We start from the raw sequence: 12,420 nt of genomic DNA, 5'->3' as shown, positions 1-12,420 counted from the left end.
CAGAAAAGCATTTGGCAAAATCTAGTGTCTATTCCTAGAATAAAACTCTTGGCAACTAAGGATAGTAGGGAACTTTTACAACTGGTAAAAAGCATCTGTGAAAAATCTATAGCTAACATCATACTTGATAAGGAAAGACTGAAGATCAAAAACAAAATACAGATGTGCATTCTCACCACTTCTATTCAACATTGTACCAGATGTCTAGACAGTGAAATTCGGCAACAAAAAGAAATAAAGTCATCCAGAATGGAAAGGAAAAAGTAAAACTGTCTTTATATGAAGTTGATATGATCATCAGTGTAGAAAATCCAATGGAATCTACAAAAAAGCTACTACTAGTTGATTTTACAAAGTTTCAGGATATAAGGTCGATGTATAAAATCCAATTGTGTTTCTCTGTACTAGCTGGGAACAATCAGAAATTGCACTTACAATAGCACCAAAAATATGCAATAATTTGGGATAAATCTGATGAAAGATATGAAACATATGTACAATAAAGACTATAATATATTGCTAAAAGAAATTAAGATGTAAATAAATGGAGAGATACACCTTCTTCATGGCTCAGAAGACACATTATAGTTAAGATGTCAATCCTCATCAAATTCAGCAAGGTTTTTTTTTTTTTAATAAATTGACCAGCTGATTCTAAAATTCATATGGAAATGCAAAGGACCTAGAATGCCAAAATATTCTTTGGAAAAGAACAAAGTTGAGGAGCTAACACTATCTGATTTCAAGAACTGTAACAAAGCTACCATAATCAAACTGCATGGTATTGGTGCCAAAATTGACACATGATTCAATGGACAGAATAGAGAGTCCAGAAATAACTACACACATATGAGCAACTTATTTTTGTCAAAGATGCAGAGGCAAAGGCAATGTAGTGGAGAAAGAATCACCTTTTCAAGGCAGTTGTGCTGCAAAAATTGGAAATCCTTATGCTCTCCCCACCCCCCCATCCAAAAAAGAACTTGGATCCATATTTTACATCATATACAAAAAAAAATCAGTTTAAAATGTATCTTAGGCCTAAATGTAAAATCTAAAACTATAAAACTGTTACAAGAAAATATAGGAGAGAAAAATGTTGTGACCCTTGGACTAGGCAAAGATTTCTTAGATATAACACCTAAAGCACAATCCATAAAAGAAGAAATTGCTAAAATGGACTCCATTAAAATTAAAACCTTTATTCTTCAAAAGACACTGTTAAGAGGATGGAAGGAAAAGCCACCAAGTGGGAGAAAATCTTTGTGAAGTTTGTGTCTAATGAGATACTCATATCCAGAATACATAAAGAACTCTCAAAGTCCAGCAATTAGAAAACAACTTATTTTTTTTAACGGGCAAAAAAATATGAATGCAGCTCTTCACCAAAGAAGATATATGGATGGTAAATAAGCATATGAAGAGATGTCCCAACATCATTAGTATTTAGGGAAATTCAAATTAAAACCACGATGTGATATTACTCTATACCTATTAGAATGACTAAAATTTTAAAGACTGACCATACTGGTGTTGGCAAGGATGTGGAGAAACTGGAACTCCCATATGCTGCTACTGTGGATGGATATGGTGAAACCACTTTGATGAACAGTTTGGTAGTTTCTTTAAAAGTTCAACACACACCTGTCATATGATCCACCTATTCTACCTCAAGATATTTACCTGAAAGAAAAGGAATTTTCTACCTATAAAAATACTTGTACAGGGAATTCCCTGGTGGTCCAGTGGTTAGGACTCCAAGCTTTCACTGCCGAGGGCATGGGTTCATTCCCTCGTTGAGGAACTAAGATCCCACAAGCTGTGTGGTGCGGCCAAAAAAAAAAAGACTTGTACATACATGTTTATGGTAACTTTATTTACAGTAGCAAAAAGTGGGAAACAACCAAAATGCCCATCAACAGGTGAATGGATAAACAAACTGTGGTATATCCAAGCAGTGGAATACAACTCAGTGATAAATAGGATCAAACTGTTGGTGCACACAGTAACATGGATGAATCTTAAAATAATTATATTGAGTGACAGAATACAGATTTAAAAATGAAACAGGTACGAATTGTATCATTCTATTCATATAAAAGTTTAGAAAATACAACCTAGTCTGTAGGGACAGAAAGCAAATCTGGTTGCTTGAAGGTGAGAGAGGTGAGAAGGGGCATGAGGAAACTTTCATAAGTGATGGATAATATGTTCACTATTTTGATTGTGAGGATGGTTTCCCAGGTGTGTACATATATGTCAAATTTTATTCAATTGTACAGTATGTACAGTTTTATTATATAACAATTATAACTCAAAGCTGTGAAAAATAGAATGTGAAGCATGATGCCATTTTGGTTCCTTTTAAAAAAGCAGTCATATGCATATAGCCAAACAGTTTTGAAGGATATGCACAACATAAAATGTTACAGGAATTTTCTCCAAGTGGGTTCAGTTATGAGTGAAATTTTATGGGTTTTTTTTTTTTTTGCTTACCTGTGTTGTTACAATTTTAACAGTAATGTGTTGATTTTATTATTTATTTATTTTTGGCTGTGTTGGGTCTTTGCTGCTGCATGCGGGCTTTCTCTAGTTGTGATGAGCGGGGGCTACTCTTTGTTGCGGTGTGCAGGCTTCTCACTGCAGTGGCTTCTCTTGTCGTGGAGCACGGGCTCTAGGCGTGCGGACTTCAGTTGTTGTGGCATGTGGGCTCAGTAGTTGCAGCACACAGGCTTCAGTAGTGTGGCGCACAGGCTTAGTTGCTCCACGGTGTGTGGGATCTTCCCAGACCAGGGATCGAACACATGTCCCCTGCATTGGCAGGCAGATTCTCAACCACTGCACCACCAGGGAAGTCCCTGTGTTGATTTTATAACTAAAGAAACTTCATGTGAGGGAAAATTTTAATGATCTGTTTCACTCTAATGGAAGCACCACTTTTTTTTTTTCGGTACGTGGGCCTCTCACTGCTGTGGCCTCTCCCGCTGCGGAGCACAGGTTCCAGACGCACAGCCTCAGCAGCCATGGCTCACGGGCCCAGCTGCCCTGTGGCTTGTGGGATCCTCCCAGACACGAACCCGTGTCCCCTGCATCAGCAGGTGGACTCTCAACCACTGCGCCACCAGGGAAGCCCCAAAGCACCACTTTTTAAAAACATTTTATAGTGAACTATAATTCCCATACAGGAAAGTATGCAAAGCATAAATTTACAGTATAATGAGTATTTCTAGGTAACATCACTTTTCAACCTCACCTTCTATTTGATGATTGGTTCTATGGCCTAAATAACAGGAATCCCAGCTGGGGTTAGCAGAGTTCTCATCCTGCAATGCGTCTTCATTCATTTACCGATGGTCAGGTGTCAAGCAACAACCTCTCAGAGGAGATGTGAAGTAGCCATGGCATCATGAAGGAAAGGGCGGTGGAGAGGAGCATCTTATCACTACATAAGAAAGCTATATGCCAATAATAAGATCTTTGCTCTTTGGGGACCCAGACCATGAGCCTGGAGCAGGTGAGGCTTTAGGGAATATATGGAAGCCTTACTATAGAATATATAACAATAAAATGCATATAAGACAGTGGTTTATAACTTTTGGAGGGGTCATACACCTTGTTGATTCTAATGAAATCCATGGATCCTCCTTCCATAAAATTCACATTTATGCATACATACTAAATTTTGCATGCAACTTTAGGAGCAATCACAAACCCAATGAAACAAATAGACCCTGGGTTGCAAAAGAACCTCTGGAAAAAGGAAGGCAAGAATATTTGCTTCTTGTGGCATTGAACCATCTGCAGATGGTGGATAGCCAACCCTGGCACTAAGGTTTGAATGCAGAATGGGGCAATATGCAAAATCAGATGAGGGAGGTAAGCTACCAGACAAGGAAACCCAGGCCACCATATGACTGGTACAGAACACACTTACTGACTGCAGCCAGCACTGACAGGACCCAAATTGGCCTTTCCAGTTTCATCAGTGTATACTGAATTTTCTGCTGCCATGTGCTTCTTTGGCAAAAACTGGGACCTGGTAGTTGGAATAGAGATACAGAGGATACAGAGGCTGTAGGGGGATTTCTGACCCCCAGAACCTTCAGAATCATCTCCCACTGCATTTCTTGGCTCCACGAGCATGATCTGTCTCAACATGACTGAAATGGACTGTGGTTGGGACATTGAGGGGAATGATATACAAAATCACTTTCAGGAGAGGCTGAATTCGGATCTTCAACAACTCATCGAAAGAAAGAGGAATGAGAAAGTTGAGATTGCTAAGCAACACAAGCCCCGCGTGGGGGTGGCAGCAGAAGTTGCCCGTGAGAAACTGAGGCATTAAGAGTTGGCTACCAAGTGGACACAAGTGACATGAGTGGCGTATAAGCCACCATGACCCTGAGAATGAAACTGACAGAGAACTCTATAAAGATGCACAAGATTTGTGACTAGCAAACAATGTCCAGACAGTGCCTGACTCAAACCCACGAAGGAGCGCCTCAAGCAATTCCCTGAGCTCTGAGCTCTAATGTTATAAAAAGGGGGCCGGGGGAGCACAGAACCTCTCCCTGGCATCTGACACCACTTGGAAGTGAAATTGCACTGCTAGGATATTGCACTGAAAATTTTCTTAAGGGAAAATTTTCAGGTGGACCATAACTTAGGAAGTTGGACTTGCCGGTCAGCGAGATTCACATGTGAACGACAGGCCCTGTGATCTGGTCCTTCCCCACCTCTCTTGCTTCTTCTGGCACGAATAGCACCTTTTCTCTCCATCCGCACCAGCCTTTGTCCAGTTTCCAAAAAGCAGCTCCTCCTTCCTGCAGGGCCTCGGCATATGCTATTCCCTCCACTTTGAACTCTTTTCCCCCTCTCTCTACCTACTTAATTCCTACTCATTTGTCAGATCTCAGTTATCACCTCCTCAGGAGAACCCTCCCTGACTTCACCCACTGACCCAGGCTCTGCCATTCCTGATAAGCTTCTATTTCATAACACTCCTCAGTTGTCATAGAAAAACTTCAGCAGTATATTTTTACAACTTTTTATTTATTTTATTTTTTATTTTTTTGGGGGGGTCGTTTGTGTCTCCATTACAGATTTTAAGATTTTTTTGTTCTAGATCCATAAAAAATGCCATTGGTAATTTGATAGGGATTGCATTGAATCTGTAGATTGCTTTGGGTAGTATAGTCATTTTCACAATATTGATTCTTCCAATCCAAGAACATGGTATATCTCTCCATCTGTTGGTATCATCTTTAATTTCCTTCATCAGTGTCTTATAGTTTTCTGCATACAGGTCTTTTGTCTCCCTAGGTAGGTTTATTCCTAGGTATTTTATTCTTTTTGTTGCAATGGTAAATGGGAATGTTTCCTTAATTTCTCTTTCAGATTTTTCATCATTAGTGTATAGGAATGCAAGAGATTTCTGTGCATTAATTTTGTATCCTGCAACTTTACCAAATTCATGGATTAGCTCTAGTAGTTTTCTGGTGGCATTTTTAGGATTCTGTTTGTATAGTATCATGTCACCTGCAAACAGTGACAGTTTTGGCTAGGACTTGCAAAACTATGTTGAATAATAGTGGTGAGAGTGGACATCCTTGTCTTGTTCCTGATCTTAGAGGAAATGCTTTCAGTTTTTCACCATTGAGAATGATGTTTGCTGTGGGTTTGTCGTATATGGCCTTTATTATGTTGAGGTAGGTTCCCTCTATGCCCACTTTCTGGAGAGTTTTTATCATAAATGGGTGTTGAATTTTGTCAAAAGCTTTTTCTGCATCTATTGAGATGATCATATAGTTTTGTTTTGGTTTTTTTTTGCGTTACGTGGGCCTCTCACTGTTGTGGCCTCTCTTGTTGCGGAGCACAGGCTCCAGATGCTCAGGCTCAGCGGCCATGGCTCATGGGCCCAGCCACTCCGCGGCAGGTGGGATCTTCCCGGACCAGGGCACGAACCCGTGTCCCCTGCATCGGCAGGCGGACTCTCAACCACTGCACCACCAGGGAAGCCCAATCATATAGTTTTTATTCTTCAGGTTGTTAATATGGTGTATCACATTGATTGATTTGTGTATATTGAAGAATCCTTGCATCCCTGGGATAAATCCCACTTGATCATGGTGTATGATCCTTTTAATGTGTTGTTAGATTCTGTTTGCTAGTATTTTGTTGAGGATTTTTGCATCTATATTCATCGGTGATATTGGTCTGTAATTTTCTTTTTTTGTAATATCTTTGTCTGGTTTTGATATCAGGGTAATGGTGGCCTCATAGAATGAGTTTGGGAGTGTTCCTTCCTCTGCAATTTTTTGGAAGAGTTTGAGAAGGATGGGTGTTAGCTCTTCTCTAAATGTTTGATTGAATGCACTTGTGAAGCCATCTGGTCCTGGACTTTTGTTTGTTGGAAGATTTTTAATCACAGTTTCAATTACATTACTTGTGATTGGTCTGTTCATATTTTCTATTTCTTCCTGGTTCAGTCTTGGAAGGTTATACCTTTCTAAGAATTTGTCCATTTCTTCCAGGTTGTCCATTTTATTGGCATAGAGTTGCTTGTAGTAGTCTCTTAGGATGCTTTGTATTTCTGCAGTGTCTGTTGTAACTTCTCCTTTTTCATTTCTAATTTTATTGAATTGAGTCCTCTCCCTCTTTTTCTTGATGAGTCTGGCTAAAGGTGTATCAATTTTGTTTATCTTCTCAAAGAACCAGCTTTTAGTTTTATTGATCTTTGCTATTGTTTTCTTTGTTTCTATTTCATTTATTTCTGCCCTGATCTTTATGATTTCTTTCCTTCTGCTAACGTTGGGTTTTGTTTGTTCTTCTTTCTCTTGTTCCTTTAGGTGTAAGGCTAGATTGTTTATTTGAGATTTTTCTTGTTTCATGAGATAGGCTTGTATAGCTATAAACTTCCCTCTTAGAACTGCTTTTGCTGCATCCCATAGGTTTTGGATCGTCGTGTTTTCATTGTCATTTGTCTCTAGATATTTTTTTATTTCCTCTTTGATTTCTTCAGCGATCTCTTGGTTATTTAGTAACGTATTGTTTAGCCTCCATGTGTTTGTGTTTTTTACGTTTTTTTTCCCTGTAATTCATTTCTAATCTCATAGCGTTGTGGTCAGAAAAGATGCTTGATATGATTTCAGTTTTCTTAAATTTACTGAGGCTTGATTTGTGACCCAAGATGTGATCTATCCTGGAGAATGTTCTGTGCGCACTTGACAAGAAAGCGTAATCTGCTGTTTTTGGATGGAATGTCCTATAAATATCAATTAAATCTATCTGGTCTATTGTGTCATTTAAAGCTTCTGTTTCCTTATTTATTTTCATTTTGGATGATCTGTCCATTGGTGTAAGTAAGGAGTTAAAGTCTCCCACTATTATTGTGTTACTGTCAATTTCCTCTTTTATAGTTGTTAGCAGTTGCCTTATGTATTGAGGTACTTCTATGTTGGGTGCATATATTTTTATAGTTGTTATATCTTCTTCTTGGATTGATCCCTTGATCATTATGTAGTGTTCTTCCTTGTCTCTTGTAACCTTCTTTATTTTAAAGTCTATTTTGTCTGATATGACTATAGCTACTACTCCAGCTTTCTTTTGATTTCCATTTGCATGGAATATCTTTTTTCATCCCCTCACTTTCAGTCTGTATGTGTCCCTAGGCCTGAAGTGGGTGTCTTGTAGACAGCATATAGATGGGTCTTGTTTTTGTATCCATTCAGCAAGCCTGTGTCTTTTGGTTGGAGCATTTAATCCATTCACATTTAAGGTAATTATCGATATGTATGTTCCTATGGCCATTTTCTTAATTGTTTTGGGTTTGTTTTTATAGGTCCTTTTCTTCTCTTGTGTTTTCCACTTAGAGAAGTTCGTTTAGCATTTGTTGTAGAGCTGGTTTGGTGGTGCTGAATTCTCTTAGCTTTTGCTTGTCTGTAAAGCTTTTGATTTCTCCATGGAATCTGAATGAGATCCTCGACGGGTAGAGTAATCTTGGTTGTAGGTTCTTCCCTTTCATCACTTTAAGTATATCATGCCACTCCCTTCTGGCTTGTAGAGTTTCTGCTGAGAAATCAGCTGTTAACCTTATGGGAGTTCCCTTGTATGTTATTTGTCGTTTTTCCCTTGCTGCTTTCAATAATTTTTCTTTGCCTTTAATTTTTGCCAATTTGATTACTATGTGTCTCAGCGTGTTTCTCCTTGGGTTTATCCTGTATGAGACTCTCTGTGCTTCCTGGACTTGGGTGGCTATTTCCTTTCCCATGTTAAGGAAGTTTTTGACTATAATCTCTTCAAATATTTTCTCTGGTCCTTTCTCTCTCTCTTCTCCTTCTGGGACCCCTGTAATGCGAATGTTGCTGTGTTTAATATTGTCCCAGAGGTCTCTTAGGCTGTCTTCATTTCTTTTCGTTCTTTTTTCTTTATTCTGTTCCGCAGCAGTGAATTCCACCATTCTGTCTTCCCGGTCACTTATGTGTTTTTCTGCCTCAGTTATTCTGCTATTGATTCCTTGTAGTGTATTTTTCATTTCAGTTATTGTATTGTTCATCTCTGTTTGTTTGTTCTTTAATTCTTCTAGGTCTTTGTTAAACATTTCTTGTATCTTCTCGATCTTTGCCTCCATTCCTTTTCTGAGGTCCTGGATCATCTTCACTATCATTATTCTGAATTCTTTTTCTGGAAGGTTGCCTATCTCTACTTCATGTAGTTGTTTTTCTGGGATTTTATCTTGTTCCTTCATCTGGTACATAGCCCTCTGCCTTTTCATCTTGTCTACCTTTCTGTGAATGTGGTTTTTGTTCCACAGGCTGCAGGATTGTAGTTCTTCTTGCTTCCCTACAACTTTTTATTTTGAAAAAACTTTAAAGTGGCAAAAATAATAGAGTCCCCATATACCCTTCACCTAGCTTTCAATAATGTTAACATCTTACCCAAACAGAGCACAGTGATCAAAACTAAGTAATTAACACTGGTGAAATCCTATTTCTGGTCCTTTTTCTAATCCAACATCCAATCCAAGTTCTCACAATTTCTATATTCTCTTCTAATGTGTGACTGTTCCTCAGTCTTCCCTTACTGTTCATGGCCCTGATGCTTTTGAAGACAACTAGCCAGTTATTTTGTATTGTTTCTCAATTTAGGTTTGTGTGATCTTTCTTTTTTTTTTTTTTTACATCTTTATTGGAGTATAATTGCTTTACAATGGTGTGTTAGTTTCTGCTTTATAACAAAGTGAATCAGCTATACATATACATATATCCCCATATCTCCTCCCTCTTGCGTCTCCCTCCCTCCCTCCCTCCCTATCCCACCCCTCCAGGTGGTCACAAAGCACTGAGCCGATATCCCTATGCCATGCGGCTGCTTCCCACTAGCTATCTACCTTACGTTTGGTAGTGTATATATGTCCATGCCTCTCTCTCGCTTTGTCACAGCTTACCCTTCCCCCTCCCCATATCCTCAAGTCCATTCTCTAGTAGGTCTGTGGCTTTATTCCTGTCTTACCCCTAGGTTCTTCATGACATTTTTTTTCTTAAATTCCATATATATGTGTTAGCATATGGTATTTGTCTTTCTCTTTCTGACTTACTTCACTCTGTATGACAGACTCTAGCTCTATCCACCTCACTACAAAAGCTCAATTGCGTTTCTTTTTATGGCTGAGTAATATTCCATTGTATATATGTGCCACATCTTCTTTATCCATTCATCCGATGATGGACACTTAGGTTGTTTCCATCTCCGGGCTATTGTAAATAGAGCTGCAATGAACATTTTGGTACATGACTCTCTTTGAATTATGGTTTTCTCAGGGTATATGCCCAGTGGTGGGATTGCTGGGTCATATGGTAGTTCTATTTGTAGTTCTTTAAGGAACCTCCATACTGTTCTCCATGTGTGATCTTTCTTGGGATGAAATTGAGATTATACGTTTTGGACAATACCGGAGAAGTGTCACTGTCCTTTATCAGTGTACCATATTGGGAAGTGCACAATGTCAGTATGTCTTACTGGTGATGTTAAATTTGATCAGTTGGTTAAGTGGTGTCTGCCAGATTTCTCCACTATATTTTTCCCCTTTGTAATTGTATCCTGTAAGGAGATATCTTGAGACCATGCAAAATCCTGTTTCTCATCATACGTTTATCCAATAATTTTAGCACACATAGATGTTTCTTGTCTGCAACAATTCTTAAAATGGCATTTGCCTAATGACGTTGTTTTTTTTTCCCATTTTTGCCATTTCTTCTACATTTAATTGGGATTCTGTTGTGTAGGGACACAAGGATGTTTATTCAATGGATTATAACCCATTACTGTCAATATTTCTTTTCTTGCTCAAGTTGTCCAAGATTTGGCCACTGAGAGCTCAGGTTGGTTCCTGTGTCCTTTCAATATGCCCCTATGCTCTCAGTGTCCATAATATACTTATTCATTTTCTCAATCCTAATATACACATGAAATACTTTCAAAATTGCTAACTGCTACTCCTGTGAAAAAACTAATTGACTAATTAGAGTACATTCAGTATTTGTGTGCAGTTCCTTTTTTCTGTTGCTTTATAGTACCCCATCAAAATACTGTAATTTTATTTTTTCCCCACCCACTTCAGTGTGGTTGAATTATTTGAAATGGGTTTTCATTTGAAATAGGTTTTGTTAGTTTGTATTCCATGTTAAATTTCTCTTATCTCCTGGTTGATTTTAATCATGATTTGGGAATCAGAAACATTATATGGTTCTAAGAGTCAGATACAAACAAAGATATACTCAGAAGCATCCCATCCTCTTCATCCTTTATAAACTGTTATCATTTCCCTCTTCTTTCCACTCTCTGTAAATAAGCAATTCATTAGTTCCTGGCTCATTTTTCCTTATGTACAAATGAGCAGACACACGTCTATTTTTCTTACACTCTTTCCTTACATGACAAGTAACACTGACAAATTCCCCTCAAGGACTGAATCAGTTTGCATTCCTACCAGCTGTGTATGAGAGGACCTGTTTCCACACAGCCTTGCCTGGTGGGTTGTGGTGGTGTACTTATTTTTTACCAACCCAAGAAATGACAAATGTTATGTCAATATTGTTTCAATTTACATTTTTCTGATCTTGAAGTGAGTTTCAACATTTTTTTTCATGTTTAAGGGTCATTTTTATACCTTTGTGTGAGAGTTTGTCTGTTCAATTCTTTTCCCAGTTTTTCTATCAGGTTTTTGATCCCTTGACAATTCTTTTTTTTTGGGGGGAGGGGGTAGGAGTTTATTTATTTATTTTTGCTGTGTTGGGTCTTCGTTTCTGTGCGAGGGCTTTCTCTAGTTGTGGCAAGCAGGGGCCACTCTTCATCGCGGCGCGCGGGCCTCTCGCTATCGCGGCCTCTCCTGTTGCGGAGCACAGGCTCCAGATGCCTACTGAGTAGGCTCAGTAGTTGTGGCTCACGGGCCTAGTTGTTCCGCGGCACATGGGATCTTCCCAGACCAGGGCTTGAACCCGTGTCCCCTGCATTAGCAGGCAGATTCTCAACCACTGCGCCACCAGGGAAGCCCCGACAATTCTTTATAGTAGGAATATTATTAACCTTTTGTCTATGATATGTGCTGTAAATATTTTCTTCCAGTCTTTTGACTGGTGTTTCTTGCCAAGCATTTTTTTTTCATATGTAGTCAAATGTATCAGTCTTTATTGCCTCTGGATGTTTCACCCATGTTTCCTTTTAGTATCTGTATGGTTTCATTTTTAACACTTAGACCCTGGATTCACTTGGAGTTTATTCTTGCATACGGCATTAAGTATAGATCTAATTTCAACTTTCTCCAAATGGCTTTCCATTTGGCTCAGCACCATTTATTAAAAAGTTCACTTTTCCCTGTGATTTGAGATTCTCACCATCTCCCCACACAACCTCTCACTGCCCCCCACCAAGACTTGGAGGAGCATCTGAGCCGAGAGCATGGCATGGCACACAAAGACTAACCGAACTATCGAGCTTCCTTCCGTGCAAGGATGCAACTGGGAGAATAAGGCTCAACTCAAAGATCCAGGAGGGGGAAAAAAAGGGCTGGAGAGGTCACAGTGCGATGGGAAGGCAAAAAAACAACCAAGGAAGCTGGATGGTGATGAGACAGAATGAAGCTGAGATAACAAGCAGCACAGGAGACAGAAACAGAAGAGTCAGTCCCTGGCATCACCTCAGCTCACGTGTCCCACTGCCACAAACTCTTCTGGCAGAAACAGCCCAGAAAACAAGCTCCAGAAATCCCGAGATGTCACTCCAGTCAGAATGGGCATCATCAAAAAATCTACAAACAATAAATGCTGGAGAGGGTGTGGAGAAAAGGGAACCCTCTTGCACTGTTGGTGAGAATGTAAATTGACACAGCCACTATGGAGAACAGTAAGGAAGTTCCTTTAAAAA

This window comes from Grampus griseus (genome assembly GCF_964374135.1).
Source record: "Grampus griseus genome assembly, chromosome: 3".
NCBI lineage: Eukaryota > Metazoa > Chordata > Mammalia > Artiodactyla > Delphinidae > Grampus > Grampus griseus.
Note: the sequence above shows the minus strand (reverse complement) of the source record.